Source organism: Dermacentor variabilis, chromosome 1 (genome assembly GCF_050947875.1).
Source record: "Dermacentor variabilis isolate Ectoservices chromosome 1, ASM5094787v1, whole genome shotgun sequence".
Lineage (NCBI taxonomy): Eukaryota > Metazoa > Arthropoda > Arachnida > Ixodida > Ixodidae > Dermacentor > Dermacentor variabilis.
This window is the reverse complement of record NC_134568.1, coordinates 255,968,585-255,974,584: the sequence shown is the minus strand read 5'-3', so window position 1 is coordinate 255,974,584 and position 6,000 is coordinate 255,968,585.

Below are 6,000 nucleotides of genomic sequence, written 5' to 3'. Positions count from 1 at the left end.
GACCACAATTGATTAGAAATGACTAGAAATGTCTAGTAATGACTAAAATGACTACGAAATGACCAATATGTCTAACGACTGCTTGTAATGACCAGAAATGATTACAAATGACTAAGATTGCTTACTGGTGAGCAGTAATGACTAATATTGACTGCAATGACTTGTAATGACTATGAAATGACCAATAGGTATAACGACAACTTGTGACGACTACAATTGATTAGAAACCCGCCGTGGTTGCTCAGTGGCTATGGTGTTGGGCTGCTGAGCACGAGGTCGCGGGATCGAATCCCGGCCACGGCGGCCGCATATCGATGGGGGCGAAATGCGAAAACACCCGTGCGCTTAGATTTAGGTGCACGTTAAAGAACCCCAGGTGGTCAAAATTTCCGGAGTCCTCCACTACGGCGTGCCTCATAATCAGAAAGTGGTTTTGGCACGTGAAACCCCAAATATTATTATTATATTATTACAATTGATTAGAAATGACTAAAATGCTTAGTAATGACCCGTAATGACTAATAAGGACTGAAATGACTTGCAATAACTACAAATGACTACGAAATGACTGATATGTCTAACGGCGAATTGTAATGACTACAACTTATATGAAATGACTAAATTGCTTAGTAATGACCAATAATGTCTAAAAGGACTTGTAATGACTGCTGATGACTACGAAATGACCAATATGTCTAACGACAACTTGTAACGACTACAATTAATTAGAAATAGCTAAAAATGCTTAGTAATGACCAGTAATGACTAATAATGACTGAAATGACGACTAATGACTACTAATGAAAGCGCGTCGGTCGGGGATGGCTCGCGAACAGGGAAAACGCGCGGTCTTCTTGGTTGTTTTGGGCTCGACCCACTCTTGCCCTTGAGCCATTACCTTCATCTGGCAATATTTCGAGAGCGGCGGGAGACAAACTTCAAAACTTTTTTTTTTTACAGTGCCGCTCCCTGCGGCGAGCGTTGTCGCCCCTCGTAACCGAGCGAACCGAGCCCAGCGAATGATGAAAGAGCGAACGCGAAGTGCGGCCGGGGGATGAAAACACTGCGATAGCGAAGAGGGCGTCAGGAAGGAAGCGGGGGAGGAGGGTGTGACGATAGCGTGAGAAGGAAAGCATTGTGCCGCGCGTGACAGGCTCTGCGGCGATGACGGCTACCAGATGGCGCCAGAGTAGCGCGCGCCGTCGGTATGGAAACAAAGCGCTGCATGAGCGGAGGTCGGTTTGCGGCGGCTGCTGTAAATCGCACCCACGCTCAGCCCACGCGCTGCCTCTCACGATTTGCGAGGCAGTCGCACCACACTTCGCTCCATTTGCAACGTGCCGCATGAGACAGACTGCCCCCGCCACGCGCCAACCAATATATCGCGAAATGAAAACACGCATAGAGCTGCACTCAAATTTCGCATTAGGGAATATAGTAATCGGTGGCGATATATTTTTGTCGCCTAAAACAAAAATTAGTTTGATAACACACACTGAGGTTTGAAAAAGTACAATGCACCATCGGAAGCGCTATTAAGGATAGTTTTAATGAGAACGCCTTAGTGTTCAATTGGCGGCTAAATATAATCCACAAATGAGTGTTTTGCACATTTATCGGCGCCTGCGTACACCTATGCTCAACATCATCGTAATCATCGTCATCATCAGCCTATTTTGTCCACTGCATGACGAACTCTTCTTCCAGCGATCTCCAAATTGCCCTTGCCTTGCGCTAGCTGATGCCAACTTGAGCCGGCAAATGTCATAATTTCATCGTCGCACATAACTTTCTGCCGTCCTGACTGCGCTTCGCTTCCCTTGGCGCAACGTATCTACCCAAAAACTTTTTTCTCGTAAAGTACACCTCCTGGGCACTTAGCTCGTACGAAATTTCTCATTCTGTGTGGAGGCATGTTATTGAAAAAAAAAAACAAATATGGATCAGTACTTTTCATTTTTAACGCCTTATAAAAATGAAACAATGGCTAATAATCGCCTAACGCGATTTTATGTGTGAGACATATTTTCAATCTCCTGAGAAAATTATGTGCGCATTTGTTATTGATGAAACGCTATTTTTGGCAACGCCTTTTATCGTGCACCCTCTTTCGTGCCTTATACAAGAAAGTTCAAGTGCTGCTTGAGTGGTGAAAAAGTTTTCTTTTTCCGGGAAAACTACTTCGTGGAATTACTTTTCGTGTTGTACGCAAGGGCCTAAAATTTCTAGAAAGAAATCGCTGACGGTCGAGCGCCAAGGTTGGTACGGCTGGCGTGGAATTACCTCCGTACAAGTTCAAAGCTTGGGCGGGACCGAAGACCGCTACTCGAAACGCGTGTTCAGTTTGTGTTCAGTTTTGCTTCACGCGATTGGCCTTTGGCCGCGCCGAGTCGTCAGCGGGGCGGGGCTGACGACTCGGTGCGGCCAAAGGCCAATCGCGTGAAGCAAAACTGAACACAAACTGAACGCGCGTTTCGAGTAGCGGTCTTCGATCACGCCCCTACTCTCCTTTCTTGCCTCCGTAAAATGGTTGCTCGGACAATCACTTAACCAGTGTCTTAAAAATCGCTATTCATTTTATCTCTGTATTCATGTTTCTCGCACATATACAAAGAAGGTTGATATCATATTGAAAGAAACATTCTAGATTGCGCCTCTTCTATAAAACTCATAATGCATCTTCAGTAATCTTATAGTGCGGAGTTAACAATGTTTTTCGTCTGTAAATGTTCCTCGCTATTGGTAGGTCGCCTTCGCTAATGGTATGTCCTGCATCAGGATTGGTTAGAATTTTTTTTACTAATTATTTAGGCGTAATAGCTTTTATTTTTTTTTTTCTGCATACGGGCCCTATTCGGCAACCTCGGTGTGCCTTCATGTCGGCTGTTGTTCGCGCACACATTTATTATCACTCAATACTGAAACGATAAGTTCAATTTAAGTTCTAACCAAAGCTTTGCGCGACATTAATTTCTGGTGCATGGCTATAGGGTTAGAACACGGTACGATGAACGCATGGGCTGTTTCCATCTTCATTTGTTTTAACCAGTCGTCACTTGCACTTATTTGAGGTAAGCAGCAAACGTAAAGTGCAATAGTCATTGTAAAACCCGTTAGCCAATACTTTATGAACCGATAAATAATACAAGCCTGTAGTGACGTTAAGCTTTCCTTCGTTTCTTAATGCAATACAATACAAATTAGGCGTTTTTAACTAAATGTGTCCAGCCACACAAGCCAGCACTATAGGATTGAACGGGACCCATTACATCCAGTTGACTGTGCTGCACCAATATTCTTGAGCAATATCGCCCCTTTGATTATCGTAATTTTCTTAATTGTGTCGAGAACAAGCCTTATGTATTTCGCTCGCAGAATGACGAGTATTCTGTTTTCTTATCTCGTGTATTCCGTTACATTGTGTGAGATCTTCGAGATCAATGATCGCGATGTATTTTTTTTTGAACACAAGACACGTTCCTATGCAGTGTCCGCGCTCTCTCCGTTCTATCTACAGAATATCAGGAGACTAATATTCTGCAGCACCATTCCTCAAGTTATACACCGCAATCCGTATTCGCCAAGTTGAATACTAGTCGACGCGCAGGTGTAAACCAAAAATGTCGTAACATCACGGGCCCGGCGAATGTTTTTAAGCGTCGAGCATGATCGCTTTGCTAACACCAGCACCGAATGTTGTCCTTGCACTCATAGATTATTGTCACTACCACCACTTTGTAATAATAATAATATTTGGGGTTTTACGTGCCAAAACCACTTTCTGATTATGAGGCACGCCGTAGTGGGGGACTCCGAAAATTTTGACCACCTGGGGTTCTTTAACGTGCACCTAAATCTAAGCACACGGGTGTTTTCGCATTTCGCCCCCATCGAAATGCGGCCGCCATGGCCGGGATTCGATCCCGCGACCTCGTGCTCAGCAGCCCAACACCATAGCCACTGAGCAACCACGGCGGGTCACCACTTTGTAGCCAAAGCAATCGTACTGACCTTGTGCTACTTTTCAAACTCCTGAAGATCTTCTTATGGGCCCCAAACTCCTCAGTCGTATCGTGTTCCGAATTCTGCGTAGGATCGCCAGGGAGCATAGACATTTCTATGTTGCTGCTTGGAATAGCCAACACCCAACCTTCCACAACATTTATATATGTCCATATTGCTACTTTTTCCAAAATCGCTGCCACTGTTTTGCTACGAGCTTGTTTTTGTTGCAAACTTGCGCTTTCACGAAAGTAGGCTGTTCTCTTTCGCAATTGTTGTTCTAGATATAATGTGTTTGTTTTCTTGTATTATGCCGAGTCGTTCCCTCTTTGTGTTTATCTTTATATATTTTTTTACTTACATTTGCTTGCATTTATTTTGTCCTTGCTTGCTTTCTTTGTACTGTATCCGTGAGACAGCGCTCATTCATCAGGATTCTTTCAGGGGAAGGAAACAAGCTATGAATTGATTGATTGATTTATTTATTTATTGATTGATTGATTGATTGATTGATTGATTGATTGATTGATTGATTGATTGATTGATTGATTGATTGATTGATTGATTGTCATCGCTTTGCTACAAATGACTGTCTTATGTGTTACAGTGGTTACAGCGCCACCTTGAGATGACTCTAATGACGATTCGGCTGCTGCTGGACATAGCTGACTGGCTACTTCGACTTGCTAGGCCAGAGGACTATGGCAACGATTCTCCCCGAAGTCGTTGAAGCAACGCTGAAGCTTGTATTTTTCTGAACTTTTTCGTTGTTGTTCTTTTCTTCCTTTTTTTTTTTTTTTTTTTTTTTTTGTCGGGAAAGAATCCCTGTGTCAATAAATGAATATTGCATCCGTTCCTTGGTCTCTATGTTTGGACAGAATTTCACGCAGTGGAAAGTAAGGTGTGCAATTTGCGCGTATCGCAGTTGTAGCGAAGATCGAAAGAGAAATGGGATAGTGAAAATAAAGGAAGGTTAACCTGTAGAGCTCCTGGTTTGCTGCCCTTAACTGGGAGAAGGCTAAGGAGAGAAAGAAAAACGGAAAGAATAGCTGAGAAATAAAGCCTTTGTGCGCAAAAAAAAAAATAAAAGAACTAGGGCAGGTGGCAGAATATTGGCGGCGACCACCGCTGTTAATATGTATGCCAAGCTGTAGCTTAAACGCGCGAAGCTGAAACAGTGGTTGAGGCTGGCTCGTGGCCTGCGTCTCCACGGGGCCCTAACCCATTGCTGGTCTTTATCGAGCCCCAGGCGCTACTCCTCCGCTGGCCCACCTGCGCATACTTGCGCGCTCGCATACGGACCACCTCTTCAGGCGTCAGAACGGTGTCGTGACCCGGCCCTTAGCGAATCTCGACCGCCCCCGAATTGACATACCATCTCGTGCATGCCGATCCGGATGCATGGCCCTGTGTGGCATTGTGAACCCCACTAAAGAGATGCGAATAGAGGCCTGGCATCGGGAGCAAGCCCTCCAAACCACGTGACAACTCCCCACCGTTGTGTCGCTGCGCTAAGCGCGGTGTTTGAGGCCCCTGTCCAGGAACGCGCTGAGTTTTCTCAACAAACGATTTTTTTTTTTTTGTCCAATGGCGCTGTTTTTAGCATCCTGGAGCGTTTGGAGCGACCCGATGTGTCGCAGAGGCAACATTTCTCGCTTTGTAGATCGAATTTAAGCAAATAATGGGAGATGTTCTTCCGGGTTGCTTTAGCTTGTTTAATGCACTTAATTTAGTAACCTTTTATAGGAATCAGAGATGCCTTTTTAAAGAAACCTTTCAATGTAGCGCTAACTTACTAACTTGCCCTAAACTTCAGTCCTTCACATGAATTATTTAGTATGACAGGGGTGAATATATTAGCCTTAAATATCAACGACTGTCATGGAAATAACCTTGATCTTTATAGATTTGGAGCAAAAAAAATATGAACATTGGCCAATATGTTACGAAATTCCGCTTTAGCGATGTTTTCCTCAATAACATAGCGGTGATACTGTG